The sequence below is a fragment of the Gopherus flavomarginatus genome, chromosome 8 (genome assembly GCF_025201925.1).
Source record: "Gopherus flavomarginatus isolate rGopFla2 chromosome 8, rGopFla2.mat.asm, whole genome shotgun sequence".
NCBI lineage: Eukaryota > Metazoa > Chordata > Testudines > Testudinidae > Gopherus > Gopherus flavomarginatus.
Genome location: NC_066624.1, coordinates 18,931,816 through 18,954,742, shown reverse-complemented (window position 1 = coordinate 18,954,742; position 22,927 = coordinate 18,931,816). Strand labels below are relative to the sequence as shown.

The following is a 22,927-nucleotide window of genomic DNA, read 5'->3' as shown; positions in this document are numbered from 1 at the left end:
GCTAATAGCTTGAAATTGTGTATGCGGCGAGCGTGAGTTTCATCAGCACGTTCACATGCGCACGCACTCCACAGCTTGCGTGCGTGCCTGTCTGTTATATGTATCTTCTAGACTAATACATAGCCTTACTTCAATAGGTAGCTTTGCATAGACACATAGACTAATGTATTATTGTAATACGTGACTCCTGGGGGAATTCTGCGCCACTGTGCAATGCAGAATTTCTGCAGAATTCCTTGTTTCTCCCACTGCATTTGGGCTGCAGAGCTGCTGGGCACCACTAGGCACCACGAGACCCTGCAGAGCCCAGCTCGCAGGGAGCGGAGTGCCATGCCTGGCGGAGATGAAGGCTCTGCATGCTCTAGCTGCATTGCTTGATCTTCATTCTCCTAGGGACGGGAGAGGGCCCTGGAGACCCAGTTCTGGCAAAGGCTGAGGAAGGACAGGACCACACCACATCCCCCGATGGGACAGTAAAGAAGCGGGGAGGGAGTAAAGATTCTGGGGGTGCAGGAGTCTGGGCCAGGGGCTGCCCCACAGCTGGGCTCTTTGGAGAAGGGAGTGCAGGTGTCTGGGCTCTAGGGCCCCATGCAGCCCCCTCGAGCACCACCCGACTGGAACTGGGTTTTCATAGGGGTTTCTTTAACTGTCTGCTCCTGGGGAAATCTTTTTTTGTTGTTGTGTGTATTGTTGACATACTTGCTGACTGGTATTTTGAAACAAATTATCACAATAATTGAAAGTGGAGTGATTATATGGTATTATTTTGACAAATAAAATATGCAGAATTTTGCAGAATTTTTAATTTTTTAGCACAGTATTCCCACAGGAATAATACATATATCTCATACATTGCATTGTATTTTCCTAATAAAACAAGTTTTTTTAATATATTTGAATGATTCAAAAGTAGGGTGAAAATCGGAAAAAGCACATAATTTTTGTAAAACCTGGGATTTTTTTTTCTATAGATAGTTTTAAACTGAAAACGAAGGAGCTTAAATATGCTGCATTCAAAACTCAACATTTACCATTCAGTGCTATTGCTTTACTGAGGTATAGGGATCGCCATTAAAAAGACAATACTTACTAAAAGTTACCACACAGTGGTGGAGATACCATGTTTTTCCCCAAGAAAAATAATAGGAAGTAACAGGCAATGCTGGTGGACATTGACTTTTAATGGTAGCCACTGCCTCTCTTATTGCAGCTACAGGAAAACACTGCAGGAGCTAGGGTGTTGAATGCTAAGTTTTTAAATGACGACTGTACCATAATCCTAGCATTCCACTGGAAATACTACCACAAACACAAAAAGTTCTGAGGCTGAATTGGCACCAGATACTTTCAAAAAACAAGTTGATTTTGTTACAGGGCAGAAAAAATTGGTTTATTTTTCAGCACAGGTTTATTCAGGCAGGAATGGCCTCTGATAACATGTGTGTACACTGCCTAGCATATCTAGGTGCCCACCGCAGTTGGGGCCTTTAGGCGTGTCACAGTTCAGGGCAACTGCACCTGTATTCTCCCTCCACGGTCCACCCAGAGCACCCATTCTAAGCCCCAGACTCTCAGATGTCACCCCCCTTGGAAGCCCACATCTCTCTCCCTTCTGACCAGGAGCTTTTCCAGGCTGCACAATTCCCTGCTTATACTGTGATATTCCCACCAAGGCAGATTGTCTAAGCAGGCTGGGATCTACACTTCACTTTCTCTTTGAAGGCTATGAACAACGTAAGCAGTTAGGAGTTCCCACACAGCTCTTTCTAAGCAAGCACATTTATTCTTAAAGTAAAGGCATTACACAGAAAACCTATTAAGAGCAATAAAAGAACCTATACCCAAGGTAATAAGTTTACCAGAGGTCATATCCCCAATCCCCAACTCCAACAAGGGCTCTGGTAGGAGTCAGTCCTGCAACTCTACAAAGGGGTTTTTCTGTGGTTGCAAGTTCATAACAGCCTTAGTTCAGCCCAAGCACCCCGACCGGGCAGATCAGCTTATTTCTTTAGACACTTTGAACCTTTTATCTCAAACCTTCAGAAACAAGTAATCAGCAATTACCCTCCACAGGGCCTAGCTTAAAGGCTGGGTTTTTGCAAAACTGCAGATGGGAATCTGCATTCATCTCCCCATAGAGATTCCCCAGGCCAACACTTGATACTGTTTGTCCCAAAAGTCCATTCTCATCTGGCACATTGTTCAATATAATCCTTTGAAATTCATAACAGCTCCCAGATTTGCATCCCATCTCCCGCCTAGAGAAGTTACATGCAATCCTGCCCCACAATAATACATATCCTTTGCATTTAATACAATGGACTCCAAAGTCACTTAAAATTAATTCAGTAAGTTTTTTTAAGGCTATTACAGGAAATTGCCACATCTGTCACAAGACGCTACCATAATACTAATCATATTGTTACTCCAAAGTTAAATTTGACCCATTTTGACAAGCCTCTAAAACAGCCTTCATGAGTAGATATAATTTAGGCTCCCAAGAGCTCAGAGTGTACCCACTGCTGAAAAGTGCTGGATTCCGATGCCTACTACCCATAACCTTCTGATGCCAACATCATACATTCCAGTGACAACTTTCCAAGCACTGGGGAGGAGCCAGCTTCAGGCTGTGCCACTCTTTCTGAAGGAAAGGGATAGTATGGTAAGTAAGCTTGGAAGGATTAGACTTTTATCAGTAAATATCGGTAAGCATCAATTTCACAGTACACACACAAACCCACGCAAAAATATTTCCATTGCTAAGAATTGAAAAATACAGGTAGGCAAAGTCAGACAAATGCTGCTTAAGAACTTATGAGAGTTTGATTTATGGATATTTACTTGGTGTATTTTGACATGTGACTTTGACTATTTGTTTTTTAACGGTTACATAGCTTTAACTTTTTGAATGCTCATGGTCTATTGTCATTAAATAATTATTGTCCGACTTCCCCTATTGTCTGAGCCCCAGCAATAATTTTCTGCAAATGGGAAAATTTAAGATCAATACAAATCTAAAAAAAATACTTTCAAATAAACATCAATATTATCCATCAACGTTATAAAAAGACTGAATTCTGCCACATCTAAATGTTAAGTTTGGTCATCTTATCGCCACACTCCATGAAACTGTGGAGCCTCTCATGCTCACTGACACTGTATGACAGAATTGTGAGCCATCACAGAGGGTCCCTGTGCTACTTAACTCCACCAGAAAGCCAACGAGCATTCTAACAATTGTTTGTGCTTTGGGGGCTGCTGGGAAAAAGTATGGACATATGTTTTTCCTCTCCTTGCCCAGGAGCAAATGCCAGCATAGCTATACCGGTATAAATCTACTGCTATAATTAGAATTCCCCATTTGAACACACCATTCTGGAATAAAAGTGACTATATTCCAGTTTACTTTCTCCACTTTCCAAGTAGACTAAGTATATTAGAATGAAATCACATGTGTTCCAGAACAGAGTGTCCACATGGGGACCTACACCAGTATAACTATAATAATATCACTATAGCTATGCTGGAAAATTTCCCTGTGAAAATAACACTGCCATTCAATGTGGTTCAGTGAGCTAAACAGAATGAAAAAGATCAAACTGCATTCAGTAGTTGATTTCTGGCACCACCTATTGGCTGGAAAACTCCATCCACATGATGTTGCTGCAAGATCTCATTGGACAAGGGGAGAGGCAGGTCAGATATGCCCAGAAGTAAGAACTGGAGAACCATCATTCCAGGATACATGTTCACAGCCTTCTACTACTTCTGCTTACAAATAACAATATGGTGCTCTGTATTCCTCACATCCAGGTAAGTCTGCATTATAGCTATTCATGTAGAATGTACCATCAGTGTCCAGGGTGCTTTACAGGACATGGAAAAAGACAAGGTCCCTACCCTGAAGAGCACGCAACTCTAAGACCAGATTGTGGATATCAAGTCAGTGGCTGCAGCGAAGATAATGACAATGTGAGGGCACCGCCCCCTAGGGTGAGCCCCTGGAGGCAGTCTGCCAGAGGCAGCTACAATACCTCTGGGAGCTCAGGGAAGAGTTGCTATTGCTACACCCCTTGAAAAGAAGGGTCCAACATGCGTTTCCAGTCCCCTTGTGCAGGGCCAGCTCTGCTAGCCAGCGCAGTAAGGATAAGGCTAGGGCTCCACTCTCAACCCACATCACTAGTGGCACTGGATTCTCACAACAAAATTTTTGGCGGCCTTAATTAACTTTAGGAAAAACAAATATGCACATGTACACATCCAAATCACTAATTGATTTGTGTCATAAGAAGGCAGTAGAGCTCCCCATTCAGCACACCTGGACTTTGCTCCTATTCTTGTGCTCAGAGCATGTCACGGAGCAGGAGCCCCTCACCCTGCCAGGAAGCTGACAAGCAGTCCTGAGCCTTTGAGCTGCTGTGGCAGCTACAGCAACTGTAAACAGCAAGTGCAGACCAGACCGGGGGAAGCACTGACCTGTCTCCCCGTGCCCCAACGGAGCTGCCCGGGGGAGCGCCACGGCAACTGAACACCACAGCCTCCTCCACTGACAGCCCCACATGTCACAAGAGGTGCTGGCTGCTTCCCCTAGGAAGCTGCCTGGTGCAGGGGGCCGACCCGCTAGCAACACCAGTGCAAACACTGAGGCAGCGCATCTCAGTGCCGTTGGTAACTGCTATTCAGGAGCAACAGCTGGGCGCTGCAGGGAGGGCCGCTGCTTTGTCCCCGACAATCTCTGTCCAGGTTTTAGAGGCTGTCGTGGCCACAAAAAAATCCACTGGTGGCCGCATGCAGGTGTCCATCCGCCTTTAAGAAATGCAACTAGAGGACTCATTGTGCTCCATGGGTTCAAGGAGTGGAATGTTGACTGGCCCTTCCCGAGAATGCAAAAGGGAGAGGGGATTCTCCTCATTCCCTCGCTCTCTACCCCAGTGCACCTGTCCCATTAGACCCAGTCTGGCCCTAACTCAGACAAGTACAATTCCTGGGATAAGAGTTCCAGTGTCAGAAGGATAAGCAATGGGATCATCATAAGGAAGCTTCAGAAAAGAAGGGATCAGAAGGTGGGGAGGGGGCGAACTTGGCACAGGGGAAGTGAAAGATTCATCCAAGCAAAGGGGATGGCATTAGAAGGGTCAAAGCCAAGAGTGGGAGAAGGGCACAAAGGGAGGAGTCTGGAGAGAAACATAGGGAGTAAGATACAGGGTAGGAAGACGTAAAGACAGAGATGGAGGGAGGGATGGACTTGATTCCCCCAACCTGGACTGTATGAAAACCTCCCCCTTAACTTTTTGGACTGAGCATCCCTCAAAAAAGCAATAAGCCTCCCTGGTCCATCAGTACAAAGAAAGAATTCGTGCTGCCTTATTTTCTTCTTAGAAACCATTCGCTTTGCCCCACTTTAAGCTCCCACAGATCCAGTGAGGAAGAAGAGGTCACAACACAATACGTAGAGATGGGGTCATTATCAGCCACACCATAAGAACTAACCAGGATGCTGACCTGAGCCAGCCTGATGCCTGTTCATTAACGGATCAAATGAGGATCTGAACAGCTCTTTTCTGGAGCAGGCAGACAGCATTTCAATTGCTAAAATATTCATGTACCAATAGGAGCCGTGGTCTCAGTGTCTGCCCCCGAGACAAATGAACCTCAGCTCAAAGCACAATAGTCTGTGTTTTATAGAACAGAATCAGAATTAAGGGCATTTTCTATGCTTCCACCTGTACAAATACTTTTTTTCGACAACTTTAGAAGTAGTGGTGCAAGGATGTCCCAAATCCAAGTGCAGGATCATCCAGGGAACAGGATGTGCGGGAGGGACGAATGGCAGCACTGTAGCAAATTATGTACAGGAATTTAACAGAGTGACTAGCATCCCTACCACCAGGTCCATAGTACACTGCAGCCGCGGTTCTAGCAAACAGCACCACTTTACTTCAAGACTGGGGCTGGCAAAAATATGAGCTGGCATCTGGGCACTGCAGGTCCAGTCAAGAGTCGCTGCAGAAAAGCACAATTTCAGGTCTAGAGGATTTTCTCTTTTACAATGGAGAGACAGGGAGGAGAAAACAACCCAGAAAACATGACGACCTTCACCACCAACCAGTAAGACACAGCTGCATTTTCAAAAGGCCTCCCAAAGAAACCTGCATTATTAGCACATATGTAAGATAAACTTGCGCACACAATAACCTAACTGTTTATAAAAATGGGTGAGCCTGGAAATATTCCACAGGCATTCTTAGCACCCCAAATGTAAGAAGGAAATGAGAAAGTTAAGGTTAACACTGACTCTTTGAAGGTTTCCATCATACCATAATCTGTAATATTGTAATTGCAGGTTATTTTAGATATGCATGTGTATTTAAGGTTATAAACACCAGTAGAGTACAGTATATTACATTAATAAATAACTATATATGATCGCAGGGCCAAGTCAAGGCATGGAAACTGTAGGCCTACCCCAGTGCTGCAGGTCCTGGAGTCCTGGGATTACATCAGAATCTCTGTTTTGTTTTAAAATGAATGAACATTCAAGCCCACATGGTTGTAAAGAAAAGTTTGCAAACATGACTGATACACTGGGGGAAGGGCCTGCTGCTGCTTGCTTCTGGGAGTGGTCATACCACTGCTCCTACTTTCCTGGAGGGGGAGCCCCACTACGACCGTCACTCCAGATGCTGGGGCAGCACCATAAGGGTGCTGTATTGTGCCTGATGCTCCAGACTGCCTTAATTCAGCCCTAATCAAAGTATTAAATAAAGCCTATATCATAATCTGTCCAGACAAGGAACAGAGTAAAGGTGATGCATTCAACCTTGACTCAGGCATTTTCTGGTGTCTGCATTCTTATATATTGCTTTAACGTCATTTTCTGCAGTTATTATTATTGCTTATCATCAAATCACAGAAATGTAGGGATGGAAGGGACCTCAAGAGGTCATCAAGTCCAACCTCTTGTGTTGAGGCAGGACCAAGTAAACCTAGACCATCCCTGACAGCTGTTTGTGCAACCTGTTTTTAAAATCCTCCAATGACAGGGACTCTACAATCTCCACATGGAAGCCTGTTCCAGATCTGAACTACCCTTATGCTGTGCACTCTTTCTTTTTCTCTCTAAAGATCCTTCTCATCTAAGCCATCCCTGAAACATACCAGGTACAACTCAGGCAGCAGCAGCACAAACACTGCCACATATGTAACAGATTATTTTAACTGAGTGACTGATGGTAGCATGCAGGGGTAGGGAATGGGCCTTATTTTGTCTGTGAAGGGCCAGGTAAATTTATGTCACTATGTATTGAAATGAGCTCATTGCTCAGGTGATACCAATATTTCCAGGGTTAGACACACTTACCAACTTTACACACCCACATGTTCAAAGTCTTCAAACCAATACAAACTCTGAGCTAACCCCTGCTCATGTTACTTGCAGCAACAGTCCCATTGACATCAATGGCAGAGCTCTCTTGAAGAAGGCAAGCAGGATTTAATCCAATTTAGGAGAAGGCTAAATGTGATTTTATCAAACCCCCCACAGAAAGCTGAGGGATCTTTACAGACCTGAGCCTGTTCAGTACTCACTCACACCAGCCACCAAGTCATAGAAGTCTTGCGTAACTAAAGACTAAAAAATTAAGTTTTATGTCTGCCAGACACTGACGTGGATGTAACCCATTAGTGGAAACCCCATCCAGTGGCCTCGACACTGTATCTATGAACTTTGCCTCTTATCCCAGCTAAGATCTTTTTGATCTATACATGGCAGTTCTGTGTAATGCAGCAGAAATGGAGCATTCTTCCTGGGGTGGGTCACTAGGTGCTGGTGACAGAAGAAAGCTGCTTCTCTCCAGTTCTTACTTGTGAAACAAAAAAATCCCTCCCCTTTGCTCAAAACAATGGTGCCACAGTGCTTTGCTTTCTGCTATCCGCAGACATACCTCATTTAGGAGTGTCAAAGGTAACCAGCAGTCTTCCTGCAGGAGCATGACTAATTGATGGCTACCAAGGCTAGTAACTGAGCTTCACCCCTCGCAAGCCTATGTGTAACTACTGTATAAGCACCAGGAGAAAAAGATGCAGCCTGTGGTGCCCCTGACTGGGCTGTCACTGCCCCTTATTCAAGGCTTGTAACGTGGCTCTGTGGAGAAGGCCCCAGGCCACAAAGCTTGGATTTGGATCCCAGATTCCCCACATTTTTAGGGACTGTTTGGATACAGGATTTTGGTTCCATCCAATATAGATAGAGGAGCCAAAATCCTGTCGACTTCAGTATGGCCAGGATTTCACCCATGGAGTTTGTTCGGGTTTGTCTATTTGAAAGGATGGCGGATCCACAGGTCCCTTGAGACAGAGCACTGTAGGAGTTATGAAAACCTGCCAGAGAGTTATTGCAAGGAGGATGGTGGTGGATCCTTTCATTGGTGAAGGTGTTAAAAGGGCTTGCGGTAAGGGAGTAGGGGGGAACATATCTGAGCATAGGGCGCAGAGCCCATGATTACAAAGGCAGACTGCCCTGGTGAATGCCTCCCACTGGGCTGATCAGAGGTGCAGCTCTCATAAATTGCTGCTGCTGAAACCAGTAGCCCGTGTTACTTTGAATCCTTCTCATGGCTACTAGGAGCAAAGGTGCAGCTCAGACATGCTTCTAGTACCTAAATAAGTAACTACATGAGGAACTAAATGAGTGAATCCAGGATTAGGGCAGCCAGCCATCCCCCCAGGTCTAGAACAAAGAACACCTGTCCAAGTCTAGAGCAATTCCGCCCCCCCGGGGTTAGATCAGATTGCCTACACAATCCTTGCATATCTGCACACACAGGCCTAGAGCAACCTCTCCACTCAGACCTACAGCAACCTACTCACAATGCTACCAAGACCCAGAGCAGCCCACTGACCTGCTCTTTTAGAGCAGCTGTCTCATCCTCCCACCCTGGCCTAGCCCAACCAACCTAACTGCACACCCTCCCAGCCCAGGGAAACTTTCCTCCCAGTCCTGGAGTAGCCTACACAGATTCCAACCAGCCCAAACCTAGAGCCAGGCATCCTCCCAAGTCCACAGCAACCTTTCCATCTTCCCACCCAAGCATATAGTAATCCCACCCACTAGTCCAGGCCTCAAGCATCCCTTTTCCTCCTACACCTACAGCAACAACCTGTCCTAGAGAAATCCACCCACTCATCCTTTCCAGACCTAGAGCAATCCATCAATCCCTCTCTAAATGCTCAAAGCAACCTTCCTGCCCAATCCTGGAGCAACCTACCAAAGCGCTCACCAGACTTAGAACATCCTCTAACTGTACGCCGGATTTTTTTTAACTGCTATTTCTATTAGCAAAGAAATTATAACTAGTGACCAAATTTCTGGGGTCACTGCCACTACCTGTTCACCTTCCAAGGCATGGGTAGGTTTATCGCCCCATTGCACTTTTCCTCTTTGCCTGTCTCCATCACACGACACAACACAGATGGGTTCCATGAGGGATGAGATAAGCGGACAAGGGCCTTGTCTACACTGGACCTTTTTTGGAAAATTACCCCCTGTTTCTACCATCAATGCAGTAGTGCATTTGGCCCAGCAGAGCCTTAAGGACCATGTTATTGATGCCTGCCCACATAAGGTCTAGATGGCAAGGTGGCAGCTACCTTTGCCCCATCTGTCTGAGTGCCCCACATTTCCTACCATTGGTGGAACAGAGCCATGGGAGCAATGGTGGGAAATTGTAAGAAAAAAGTTGAGTATCAGCAAGACCAGTCACAGGGAATGCTACCATCATGGCTCCTAGGCAGGAAGCATGGAGGGTTTGCCAGCTCTCAGCCTCTCGATCCTGTTCTCTAGTCCCAAGCTGCTGCCTTGACCGAGTGAAATTTTTCACCCTCCAGTCCCGTCATGCTTGCTCATCCTGCCACTATAGACTTCACCCTCTGCTTTTCCCCTTCCAGCACTCCCTCCCAGACACCCCACCCTTGCCTCCTCCCATTCCTCTTCCATGCCCTCGCCCATCCCACCTGTCTTCTCCCATGCTGCCCCCTTCCCCACCTTCCTCTCATAGTCTCAACCTGCTCACTCTTTCCTTCCTCCCAGCTGCCCGCCCTGACCATCCCTTCCCCTCATGCCCACTGCACACCAAGCCCATGCTCCTCTCTGCTGCCCTCCTCACTTTGCCCACACCCTCTCTCTCTCGTCACGGTGTTATTCCATGCTCCTCACTGTCCCCACACATTTCCCTCCCACCAGCCATACACAGAGACCCAGCATAGAACGTTAACTCATATGAGAGATAGGTGACATTGGGGAGCATTTTGTTTCATCTTCCCCTCAGGCCCCAGCATTTTCTTTTCTCTCCCCCTCAGGCCAGCAGCTGCCTTGCCCACAACCCTTGTGACAGCGAGTCCTGCTGATCATGCTGGGAAAAGTCAGATCAGCACCCCGTCACCCAGCAAAGTGGAGTTTGATCTCTAACTAGCCACTTCCCACTGCTACCACACCAGCTTTCACGCAGCAAGCAGAAATATTTACTGGCCAGTTAAGAAAAATAAAAAAACAACCCCCAAATATTCCTTACATATGATTAAAAATTTGCTTGGGGGAGGAAGGCGCAGAAGAGTGGGAATGAAAAGTGCAAACTTGTTTGCCAAACTCTCCAAAGGAGTGCTAACTCCTGGTAAGTTTAGCGTCAAAGTTCCCTATTAACAAGAATGGGGATTATTCAAACACCCTGGCTCCCAACACCCCAGGCCTCTGGTGGTTCCAAAGACAAGTCCAGAGCCAGACCTGCATTTCACAGCTCAGGCCCATGTCCATTCGACATTTCCAGACACAGCGCAATACGAAGCAACAGTTTTTCCCTTTTTCCTCCCCATATTTCTTTACATGGAATAATATTTAAAAGAGTTTGGCTCTACAAAATGCAGTTCAAGTCTAACAGCAGAAAAAACTGGGTTCTAAAAGAAGCTGAATGGGCTTTGGGGCACCAGTGTTGAAATCATCTCCCCCTCTGAGGAGAGGAGACTGGAGCAGCAGATCTGGGCTGTAACACTTCCTCAATTGGCTTGTGTACAATACTGGGACAAAGGGACAACCCAACACAGGGACAGCTTCATTGTGGTGTCACAAACCACCACCATGTGTGTGCATGAGAGAGACCAGAATTGCTGCATTTAATCAATTTGGGGAAAACTTAGCAAGAAAGTGTTTTTAAAGGGGTGAATTAGGTGCATTTTGCCAGCAAATGACAGAAGAATAAATAACATAGAGTCTATAGATTTTCTTACTCTTCTGCAGAAGCACAGCCTAGAGAACTGCATTGTTGGGATTTGAATTCAAACACACCAAGACAGCTTTTACGGTTGGTGTCTGCGTTGACACAACTTCAGTGCCAATGCAGGCTTTACGGTTTTTATTTTAACCAGGAAGTTATCTGCCAGAACATGTCAATCTCCATTTTTTAAAAATTCAGATGCAGTACAATAATACAGGTGTCAAGAATGGGGAAAAATACACAAAACCTAGAATACACCACCACAGCCTCTCCCTACAACCAAATACCCCACACAGCATCAGCTGTGTTGAATGGTTTCCTTCCCTTAAATACAGTCTCGGAAACAATAAAGGAAATTTAAACAGAACACATGGCTGTTTGTAATACTCATTGCAGGCAGTTTTAAGAAAGCAACCATAGGCCATTCCTCTCCCAGCTGAACAGCACAAGATAAGGCACCAATTGCACTGACAGCCTGATAGCAAAAATAAAGGCATTACCTGCACTTTGTCCTGTCATACTGCACCGGACTGTCCACCTTCGAGGTCTGGTATTGTCAGTCAAAAGCAACCTCCCCTCCAAGCCTAGTCCATCTGCAAGCTTCCCATTCTCTGTGGAGAGCAGCTTCTTGACCTCCAATCCTAACATTAGTAGCTTGGATGCTTCACTGCCTCCTTGCTGTTCCCTAGCCCATGTCGTCACCAGGTTTTGGCTGCACTCATTGGCGGAGAGAGAGCAGATAATAATACTACTAATAGCACTGAGAGGGCTGGAATAGGCAAATCTTTTGTTTCAGGGCAGGAAACACAGAGAAAGCTGAAGAGGGAGAGGGAATAGAGAAACTTGAATAAAATAACACAGCAGTGGTGTAAGAATCTCCTCACTTGCAGCAGGTTAAAAAAAAGCAAGTGTCCAATCCGGATATGCATATACATGCGTACACAGACACAGAGACACATGCACACCTTTATATGCAGCACCATCCCCTTCATTCATGTGTTTGTTTTGAAGGATAAATGGATCCCTACGCCATACAAAACTACTTCCTAAGCCCAGCAAAGGAGGGAATATTGAGGTATTCAATTTTTACACTCTTTTTTCCATGTGAATTCAGTGTTGGTTTAGGATGCTGGATTTACAACCATTGACAATGAAGACAACTGTTTATCCATAGAACACACATGGAGCACAGGCAGGAGTACTGCAGCTTGCAAGTTTCCCCAACATTGTCCTGTCAATATACCTCAAGCCAGAACTGCAGGGATAAGAGGGTAGTTCAGTATTCTGGGCTCTTTCAACCCTTGGCCTTCATCATATTAAAGGTATGTCTGACTTAATCTGTAGGTTTTGGTTGGCTCATGGCACTGGTTTCTCTTTGTCCAATGAGAAGGTGAAAATTTCATGAAACTTACTTAGGTTTCCACAATAAGCCACTTTGCTAAATGTCATCCCTATGTGCTGCTGAATTCTATGTGCTTTTGCTGCAGCAGTTCTTTTTCCAAACAAACTTCCAGCCAGTCTTGAATAAAGAGGATGCTTTTGTGCAGTGAGCCATGGACTAGTCTTAAGAGATTCCCATTTCCCCCTAGTGTCTTTTCAGATTATTTTTCTTGCTTTCTTTCTGTTTAGGATTTTAAAGCACTGAACTCTGGCTTGAAGCATTAAATCTTTCGAGACAGTCGGATCCATTTTGCCGCTTCTCCAAAACCAACAAGTTGGATTCCTACTGACAAGATAGGTTTGAAAAGCAGAAAACCATCCCATTTTAGTTACAATACTGATGATAATTACCTTACATCTATACTGAGCCTTTTAAAACCATACATTGAGTTCACTTTGGCAGCCATTAAAATGTGCCCACCTCTGGGATGAAGCAGAGTGCCTGAGCCTTCTGGGATGAAGCACAATACAAAGCCACGATACGCGACAGTTTGGGGCAAAAAATGAACAATACCTTTTCCTGGCTGAAACTTCAGGAGAAATTTACGCAAGCAGAATGTAATTACCCAAGTCAAAATGTGACCAAGATAACAAGCACTCCCCATCCTACAAAGCAACATGTGATCTTCAATGACCCCATGTAGTCATGCCTGAGTTGTACAACTCATTCAAAAGACAGCTTCTCCAGTAGCAACACCATGCTGGGTCACTGATTCAATTCTGACTCAGAAGAGCAGCCCTTACTGAACTGCTATCACTACTTCCTGCTGCACACAGAGGTTTCTCAAAGGTCTTCTATCCAGGAAGTACTAATCTAACCTAATGCTGATTAGCTTGTGAGACCTGATATGATCACGTACATGGTGTGTATGGCAAGGTGGCATGGCTGTTCTACAGAGGATGTTTAGGTAATATTAGTGCCAATATTCACCAGGCCTGCCCAGCAATCTCATGGCAGTGTAAGAGGGGAATCTCTCCCCACTCAGCAGGTAGCAGAAATGGTTGTACTGGTAATTTACGTATCATGGACACTGTGTCTCCCATCACAAGGAGAGTTTTGCTGGATCATGAGAGCCAGCACTGGGTGAATAATTTATAGGGAATTGCTTCTCTTTTGTGTTAGGTAGGATGGATTTTCAAAAGTGTCTTGCCAATAGCCTAACTTTGCTCCCTTTGAAGTCAATAGGAACAGAGTTAGACCAATGCAGAGAGTTTTCGAAAGTCCCACTGCCCAGAAAGAGCTTGCACTGATGGCAACTCTTGGATGAGTGAGTGAATGGCGACCTCGACATCTACATAGAACAGGGATTAGTTTATAAATATAATTCAGACTAGCTCAGACCCCGAATCACAGTTTAACAAATAATCCACATCTTTATAGCCACCATTTAAGAATAAGAAATACGCCCTGTTTGAAATTTCCTGGGACTGGCACGGCGTGAGGACAAGTGCTGGTCAGAGCATTGCCTAAGACGCACCGGTACACGGCAGGAGGCAGAATCAGTGGGTGAATAAGGTCCATTCATTTAAAAATCAAACTAATCATGTGACTTGATCACATGCATTTTTTAAAAAATAGATACACATATGCAAGGACCTGGCCCGTGGACTCTGCCTGTATTTCACAAAGACCAGGCCAGCACAGCATACGAAGGAGTCGTTTAGTCTCCTATTTGTTCTATCAAAGAGCATAAAAATGAAGCCAGCAACAGAGGCTGGAGGGAGAGAGGAGACTCATTCTCCCCCTGCACTATTTAATCAGGGCATATGCCCCCAGATCTCAGTTTTCACTAAGGTTGTAACCCGTTTGGGTGCAGAGACAACCGTCAAAATATCACCAAAGCATCGGGGGGATATTTGGCAAGTGACTTATCCCAAAAGTCATGGGGGCTTTTGAATGGTCCTAGCACCACTGCCCAGGGTGGGCCTTTGGGGCTTCCCAAACCCTTGGCTTCTGGGATTGTGGTTTTAGGGGGACCCCTTCTAGCCATCTCCAGGCTGCTGCCATAAGCTACTCTCAAGCCACCACCTGGCTCTCTGAATGCGAGCCAGCTTATCCACTGAATTGCCACTGAGGTCACCAACCACAAGGGATACTGTGATGATGAGTGTGGTATAAGAACCACCCATGTAGAATAGAATAGAATAGAATAGTTGTAGGGAGGGGCTGGATCTCAGTAGAAAAACCTATTCAGCTACAGAGAGAAGGCATGATGAAGGTAAAAGACATGCGGACCAAGCTCGGCACAAACATACCCATGCAGTTCCCCGGAGAGGGGGAAGGGAACATCACCCACCTTCAGGACCATCCCTGACCCCTCTTCAGAAGCAGCCCCTCCTCAGTAGGGAAGAGAAGGAGCCCCTTAGGGAACAGAGGAGAAGGAACCCTGGTGAAGGGAGATGGGGAGAGATAGAAGGGCAGTGTGGCATAGGAGAAAGCAAGAGGAAGAAGCCACAAAAAAGGCATTTTATTGGCATTTGGGGACTCTGCCTCTGACTGGGGAAGTCCCCCCAAGAGCACAGTACCTGAATTCCCCCTCAAACCCATCCAATCATTCTGAGGTTCACACACACTGGAGGCTACACGTAAGGGGTCTTACATGCACTGTATGCTTCAAGGCACGTTGACAAAAGGAACATTGTTCTTTGTATTCTCAAAGGCTGACTGCTTTCCACTGACAGGGAATGATTTCACGGCCATAGAACTGGGAAGGCCCAAGGGCTCTGAAATTCTGCAGTTCAGGTTGGACTCGCTCGGCTGGTGTGGCACTTTGGACAGACAAGGGTTTTGATGCTGCTGCAGAATCCTGTTTAACCTGGTCCCCCAAATCTTTAGTGGGTCACCACAAGATTTCTGTCTCCTACCTACAGAGCACAGGAGAGGGTATCTCCCTACTGGATGCTAATTTAAAATGGTACATAAAATATAAGTGTATTGAATTGTCATTTATCTGAAAAGTAGATCAGAGTTTGCATTTACACAGAGCCTCCCTTCCTGAAGCATCTTAGGGACCCAATTCAGCCCTGTCAGCTGAGAGGGGCATGCAGAGCACTCCCCACACACTCCAATTCTGTGAATGCCAGAGGCCAATTTAGCCCCTGGCCCATGTTAGAGTAGCTTCAGGAGCTGTCCTGCGTTGATCCACAGCCCCTATGGGCCATAGCAGCAGCCAGGAATAACCAGGGCATAACTTGACCATGTCTCCTCCCTCCTCTGGCCTGCCTCTTACACATCTCCTGCAGCAAGGGCTCTTGCGGAAGCACAGAGCTGGCTGCACCAACTCCGTGTTTGCTGAGGAGGCTTCCTACACTGGGATGCTCCTTGGGGGAGCCTAATGGCTGCCTCCCAGTCACTTTGTGCAGACATAGCCAGTGTACGGTGACCTTGATGCAGGAGTGAATTCCTCCTGACAGCTATATCGGTACAGCCCCGCTTAAATACACTAGGCTGGAGGGAGACAGACAACCAGTGCATAACCAGGTACGGGAAAGGGAAATATCAGCCCCTATTCTTATGTAACAGGATGAGCCCCTATTCTTATGAAACAGGCTGGGGACATTTAAAGTCATTGCAAAGGAGCTGAAATCTCCCTTTTCAGATCTGATCAGATAGTCTGTCACGCAGCAATAATAAATAATAACAACACTTCGCACCTATAAACTCCTGCATACCCAGTCCACCCTGAAAGGACTTAGCACTTATTACAATCATTTATTGGAACTCATCCCTGTGTATCTGAGTCCCTGCAAGCTTTGAGGTCTCAATAAAAGAGGCCAAGTACTGTGCTCCCCGGTATTTGCAGAAGACCTGCAAGGATGGCCACACAGGCAAGGAGACAAATCTTTCTTGGGAAAAGAGAGCAACTTCTCCTAAAAGTTTAAGTTTGTGCTTAAGCTGATTTCTACAGGGAGTGAATTCTAGAGCAATGTTTCTCAACCTTTTAGATACCAGGAAACAGCTTCCTGCCTTCCTAAACTTTGTCATGGAGATCTCAGGGACTGGCACCGGTGCATGGACCAGTCGTTGAGAAATACTGTTCTAGAGGAGCAGCAATTCAGGAAAGCTCTGCAACCAAATGTCAGAAGCATCACTTCTGGGAATCCTTAGGTCAATGCTACTGACATTTATTCAACCCTAATCAAATCTATGGCTCCAGGTACAGCAGTCCAGGTATGCCAAAGCTCAGGCTTAGCGACACTGAGCAATCCCTTGTGGCTTGCATTAGGCAGTATATGGAAATGTATCCTTTGAAAGTTATGGAACTGGTTCCACAGCATTTACCACACCTCCCTGGCAAACCTGACATACTCTTTGCAATATAGCATGGCTATTAATTGGATGCCAGGGCTTTTCTCTCCCCCTCTCCATCTACAATAATTAGTGGGTGCTGCAAGTGACTTTGTACTTCAGAGGAAATTAGTGCTAAGGAATTCTCCCCCCCCTTAAAACAAAAAAACAAAACAAGCAACATAACTGATCTGGATCCTGACTGCATGACAGTCAGTGTTATAGCAGCATCCAGCCTTCTGTCTGGATTGTAATTGATCACCATTCTGCAATAGCTCTGACCAAGCCTGAATTAGTTAACTGAAATGCTGTATATTTTGTGTGTGTGTGTGGCCCTGATTACACATTCACCCCTCACCCAGTTTGAAGTCAGCTGTGAAGTGGTTTGAAATAGTAACACCGCAGACCGGTTTTGCCACACTGCTGAGCTGGGGTTTGGGGAAAAGCGACAAGGAGGAACACTGCAAACTAAGAATTAATTTTTTTGGACTAGTTGGACTATGATGTCATGGTTTCCCAGCTCCCCCACGATTGGCTGACGGGTTGAGCATCTGCTGAGAGCTAAGAGCTGGTTATTTGCCTGAGGTTCAGACCTTTCAGAGCAGCTTTGAATCATGGCTGGTTGTCGTGACAACCTGGATAGTGTCAGCTCCTGATAACCGAATAATGAGGTTGTCACCAAAAGGAGTCCCTCCATCAGCAAGGTTTAGTGATCATTAATGTATCTGAGGCAAACGTGTGAGCAGAAAAGGTACGGAGATCATTTGTCGCTGCTGGCACACACGACTAGCCTGCCTTGCAAAGGTGCTTCATTAGCTAGGAAACACCTAACAACACATAGCTATGGAAACCAGTTAGGTTGTTTCACAACAGTGAGTGTGTCAGAAAAGCTCAGTTATGGGATCTGGTACCTATGGAAATCCAAGCAGAGGAGAAGCAAGAGGAATTCACAAATATTGAACTGAAATGACTCGAGCCAGCTATGATCCAGTATCCATGTGGTTAAACCCTGCGCAGTGGATAATGACACCGCATGGTCCAGGGTAGAGGGCACGGGACTGGGGGTCAGGAGACCTGGATGCTACTCCTAGCTCTGCCACTGACTTCCTGTGTGACCTTGGGTAAGTCACTGAATCTCTCTGTGCCTCAGCTTATGCCCTCTGTAGAAAGGATAATATAAGAAAGGCTTACCCACTTCTGTGAAGAGCTTTGAGGTCTAGGGATTATAAATCCTAACTACTAGTTATTGAGAGAGGTGGCTGGTAGCAATGGCAGTTCCAGAGGAGGAGGACTCATGGTCAAGCTGTACCAAGTGATTCCATCAGGTCAAAGATTTGGATGACCAGTTAGAACAGACACTCCCTCTGCTCAGTGCTGCTACTTTCAATGCCTGCAGTCATTTATACATAGAGAGAGAAGTCAAGGCAAGTCCCCTGCCTCAAACTATCTGTTCCCTGGCACTAAACGTTCAATATATTCCTACTTTGCCCCCTTTACTAAATATAACCCAGTCTTTTGCCTCATCCTCCTTATGGACTTGATCCTGCATTGACTGAAGTCAATGAGAGTTTTCCAGTGGACTGCACTGGGTGCAGGTTGGAACCTATATTATAACATGCTTTTTACCTCTATCCACAATCACAGACCTTTGTGTGTCATCCACACACAAACTTGGGGAAATTCCATCACTACGTTTTGTAAACTGCTGCACCCCCTAAAACAAACTTTAACAGAAGAATGAATTTTCAAATGTCCTGGAGGTCTCAGTTGCTGCTGTTGCACACTCATTTCAAGGGTGTTTTTAGAAAATTCAAATTTTATAATTTTGCTGAAAAGGGAGTGGCTGTGAAAATTATCTCTGTAAATAACTATTCATTAATCCCTGGCTGCAAGAGTTAATTGGCAGAATGATTATGTTTTCCACCTTTCCTACGTTGTTTTTAAAGTACCTACCCCAAATCTACTCTTTCAATGGTATAAGAATATTCATAAAGTGTTTGCATTTAAGGTCAGCTGTAGCTTATGTGATTATATTTTAGTTTACGTTTTTGCCTCCAATCATAATTTGGTCATACTCAAAAATAAGTGCTTCAACTGTGGATTTAATTGAGATGTAATAAGAAAATTAACATGTCAATTAAACACCAATTGACTATTAAGATTGGGTTTAATAGATATCTATCTTAATATATAGTTGTTACATCTCATTAAGCAGTTGTTGAATCCCAGTAACTGTTGTTAATAATCAACTGGCATTTAACTCGCATCCAATAACTAGCACCGCTAAATGTAGTGTTGACATACTATGGTGAGGGGTAGCAGTATAAAACTCTAAGGTAAGGTCTTAGACGCAGGAGAAAAAATATCAGAATAATAATGGGACATATAATGGACCCTAGGTCCTCAAATCCTGCCTTCCCTAAAAGGAACAATGTGTAGGAATATCCACAAGAAGATCCCTATCCCAGAGTCCACTCCTTCAGGAAAGGATGATCTGAGACAAGGATCTGAGGCAATACTACTTTACATTATATTGCACATTGCATGTTCTAAATACTGCATAAGCCTTAATTAACCCTCACAACAGCCTTGTGCAGTAGGGAAGTAGTATTATCCAGTTTTACAGATGGGGAAACTGAGGCAGAGAGGTGAAGTGATTGGCTCAATGCTGCCCATCAATTCAGTGATACAGTCAGGAACATACCAAGCAAGTCCCCAACTCTTTATCTTGTGCACCGTCCACCAGATAATTTTGCCTCACAATTTTGCAACTGGGTTTTATAAATTCAAACACCACTCAAAATGTTTCTTTTTAAAACTGCAGTGGAAACAGGGGTTTGGTTTGGATTTATATATTGCCCTGCAGGACTTGCAGCCCAAACCATCATGGCATTGGGCTAGTGCATGAGACTCTCATAGTCAAAAGTGAGCAGTATGTTTTTATTGTGCAAACAACATTTTAGTTTTGTTCTTTTTTTAAAAAAGCTGCCAAGGATGAGGAGTTACTCAGAGATTTAAAAGCCAGAGTACCATAGGTGGTGGCTTAGGCTAGCTGCCTGAATACATACCCAAGGGGTCTAGACAGGTATGTACTTAAGCCGCTAGCCCCAGTCAATGACTGTGCTACCCCAGCTACACTGCTATTTTTAGTGTGCTAGTTTCAGCAGAACTAGCGAGGGTACATCTATGCAAGCTCAAATGTAGACATACCCCTAGTGAATAGGGCACTGGACTTGAGGGTGAGACCCTGACAGCATTGAAGTCAATGGCAAAACTTGCTTTGACTTCAACAGAACTAGGATTTCACCCAACATTGGTATTATTCTTTGCTCTGCCACTGACATAATGTGTGAACCTGGGCATGTCACTTAGCCTCTCCAGGCACTGGTTTCCCCATCTATGGAAATGGTCATGTTTACTCATGTTTGGTAAGCACTCTCAGATCTGTGTATGAAGAGTGTCATGTTAGGGCTAAGTATTTTTGTGATTAGAAGAGGAAGTAGGGAAGTGTTTGGGAACTCATTGTATAGCAAAAATGTTTCAGACAGAGTGCTGTATCCTCAGCTGGCATCAAATCACTGTAGTTCATTGACTCCCATTCTATGTCGTGGTTTCCCCATCTGTAGAGTAGCTAGAGCTAAAATGAACATTTTCAAACTTCCATGAAAATACTTGTGCAAAAATTATTCACTTTTTTGTGCAAAATTATTTTCTGTTTTGCAAACAGCTTCTAGAATGGTCCCTATTTTTAGAAAATCTGAATTTTCAACTAAACGGGCTTCAAAAAGCATCCAAAAATGTTCACAAACATCTGCATTTTCTTTCCAAAACCTAGGGGTATGAATACTAGCTCATGTGCCTCACAGGAATGCTGCACATAGATGGACTCGAGACCTGAGGTTCAGACCTGGATTCAGACTTAAAACTCCAAATACAAACATGGCTGCATTTGGTTAATTTGGGTTCATTTTTAGGTGTGAAGATTAAATATTATACAGCTGGAAAGCACTATGGTGTGAAAGTACTAAACAGAAAAGCAATTCATAACCTTCTGCTTGTGATATCACAGCTACCTGGACTGCTTAAATCAGTGATTACTGAACACGTAAGCCAATGTTTTCAAAAGAGACCAATAAAGTTGAGTATCCAACAACATCAGATGACTTGGGTCTGATTTTCAGAGGTGCTGAGCACCCACAACTTCAGCTGAAATCAGCTGTGTGTACCCAGCACTTCTGAAAGTAAGCCCTCCATTATCCCACCCTGGCACCCCAAAATGGAGGCACCCTAACTAATTGGTCACTTTGGGTCCTGATCCGGAGTGACTCTCAAATGACTTTAACATGGACTCGGCCTCAATACAGTATTGGGTGGAATGAAGATTCTGATCTCAAGCCTTTTAAAGTCAATAGAGATCCTCATTGATTTCAGTGGGCTTTGAATCAGACGCTTAATGCCAACTACCTCAGAGCAGGAGTAAGGGAAGAGAAGAGAGAGAGAAAATTACCACCAGGAGAGATCAGCAGAATGGTTTCTAAACTGAATGATTTTCAAAGTCTCCCCCAAGACATAAATGTGTCATTTAAGGTGGGAACCTCATTATAAGATGACAACTGCCAAAGCAACAACCACTGAGATACACCAGCTGCTAAGCCTGACACCCTTGAGAGTATCCCTGCAACAACTGGAAAGCTTACGCTCAGCAGTGGGTCAATTCCCTGCAATTGAGGAAGCACCAGAATGGCAGCTTTCCTTAGATGAGGCCCTCCTCCCATGGGTCTCTCAGGTGCTGCTGCACCGGGTGCCTCATCCTTAGGAGACTGAGAAAGTGTCCCCGCTAGGGTTGTTAAAGCCACAGCAATATTGACTCTTGTCCTATGAATCTTTTATGTGTAATTAAAGCTGCTCTGGCTCTTAGACAATGAAATGGTATTAATAGCTTTTACCTTGCAGCCACAATTTTTTTAAATGCCTGCTCTGTGTCAGAGGGTTTTAAACAGAATAATCTTGCTCTTTAGCTCTGTCCCATTCAACGGGGTCATGTTATGCTTCATGAATAGAGAGGGCTTATAAGGGGATACACACAACCATTTTATGTGGGGAGGTTTCTCCCCATCTTCAGCAAATTTTGCAGTAAGGGAAGGTACTGGAGCAACAACTCAGGAGACTGAAGTCTTCTGTTTGGCCACAGAACAAACCCAGCATAGACACATGGTGTGCAAGCTTCACCCAGCCCCATTACCCCACTGTTAATCATATTCTGTAGAAGCCAGGTGAAAGTCTGACCCCATGGAAGTCAATGCAGAACTCCCACTGACTTCAACAGAGCCAGGATTCTCCCCCTCTTATCTCTGGCTAAGAAGGTATTTCAGTCTCCATGTTCACTCAGTCCAAGACCTCTCTGCTGAAGGTGCCAGTTAGGGACACACCTGGGATAATGGTTTCTCTGGTAAGGACATTTGTCCACTAAGAAATGAACTGAGATCACCAACTCCCATAGGCCACCAAACTGTTATCAGAAGGTAACTACTTTCGAACCCTACCAGCCAAGGCTGGATTTGAGTAGACAATCTAAAGGTGGAAGCATCTATAGCCCATCACCAATTCCCTGAACCAGCCATCCCTCCTCAGTACATCCTTGATCAAGAAAATATTTTTGTAAAGGTTTGCTTCATTTATTGCCTGAACCTTGCCTGTCCCTGCCCAGGGTTTGAAAACTATGTGGATTAACAGGAGAGAACATTGGCTGATGCTCCTTAGAATCCTAGCTACTCTGAGTAGGCTATTCAGACATATACCTGTCAGTTCTCAGGTTGGTAATGCCTCATGTACCTGGGAGAGTCAACCACTTTACATCTCAGTTAACAATTCACAGATTAAAAACAATGTGGTATTTGAGGGCCCTGCTTTCTAGATCTTCAGAAATCTACTGCAG

General features: G+C 44.9%; 1 protein-coding gene across 3 annotated transcripts in view; it reads right to left on the bottom strand.

Moving 5' to 3' along the window:
- Positions 1 to 22,927, bottom strand: part of PAK3 (p21 (RAC1) activated kinase 3) — a 187,887-nt gene that overhangs the window by 83,135 nt on the left and 81,825 nt on the right. For 2 of the 3 annotated variants that reach the window (XM_050965162.1, XM_050965164.1), the window contains exon 1: positions 11,765 to 11,936. The exons of the other annotated variant lie outside the window; for it this stretch is intronic. The gene's annotated coding sequence lies outside the window, so the exon portion shown is untranslated. Of the gene's footprint in view, positions 1 to 11,764; positions 11,937 to 22,927 lie in introns of those variants that run through there. 3 annotated transcript variants of the gene reach the window in all.